Below are 1,119 nucleotides of genomic sequence, written 5' to 3'. Positions count from 1 at the left end.
TTCTCAAATATTTTACAACACACTACTACTGTCTGTAGTAAGTCTAACACTGAACAAAAAAGGCCTAAGTCATTATGATGAATGGAGAAGTGTTTTCCATTCATCATAGTGTTTTACATTGAGCACATCAGTGTAAAACAAATAATAACATTGTTTTGAATGTAAAGTTTCATTTTGCAGGAGAATTGAGGAGTTTTGCCCAGTATGTGTTTTTTGATTTGTGTGTAGAGTTCTGGGAATATGAGGCATTCTTTCAGAAAATGTGTGTAAACAATCGAGGAAAAACTGTAAACACAACCACTCAAAATTGATTTCACTTGTTTCAAATCATGTGACACAACCAATATAAGCCAGTTCAGAGAGCAAACAGGTTGTTGAAGGTGGGATGGAGAAAGCCTAAGAATGGATGGAAGAAACAACGTGAGAGGATGAGGACGAGTGGCCCTGAACATTGTGCTTTCCATTTGTTTACAGCACTGACTGCTCAATAGATTTTGACTGATTGCAGGTTCATATCAACAAAGAACAAGAATTGCAATATCACAGAAACAAAGGACAAGTTTGTGAGATGCAGGGTACAGTACTGTAAAAATAGAGGTACCAGGAGGAGGAAGAACAAAAAAAATTGCAAAGAGCAAAGCAGAGTATAATTTCTGATCAATTTTGAGCTACTATGATAGAACATGTTTTCATCAAAAGACATTGATGGAAAAATATGAAATTTGTTTTGAGATTAAAAATGTACTTCTCCCTGAAAACTATATGTTTTGAACAATGTGTTTTCTATTTTTTGGTGTATTGTTTACTGACTGCTGGATAGTGTATATTATTTTGATCGCTTTGTTTATGATTCGAGAGCAGTGTTTGCTTTTGAGCACAGGTAAATCTCTTTTCAGGCAAATGTTTAATTTTGCACGAGGAGTCAGAGGTTTTATAAATAGTGCTTGAAGCTGAGGTTTTGTGTTTAATGTTTTCAGAAAATGGAGCAAGGTTTCAGAAATTGTGTTTTAGCAATTGAGAAAAACTGTAAAGCAATAAAAATAAATGGGGGTAGAGTGGTCGTCCATTAATCGGAAGGCTGGTGGTTCGACCCCCCCCCCCCCCCCCCCCCCCCCCCCC

Source organism: Micropterus dolomieu, linkage group LG23 (genome assembly GCF_021292245.1).
Source record: "Micropterus dolomieu isolate WLL.071019.BEF.003 ecotype Adirondacks linkage group LG23, ASM2129224v1, whole genome shotgun sequence".
Classification (NCBI taxonomy): domain Eukaryota; kingdom Metazoa; phylum Chordata; class Actinopteri; order Centrarchiformes; family Centrarchidae; genus Micropterus; species Micropterus dolomieu.
This window is presented reverse-complemented; position numbering follows the sequence as displayed.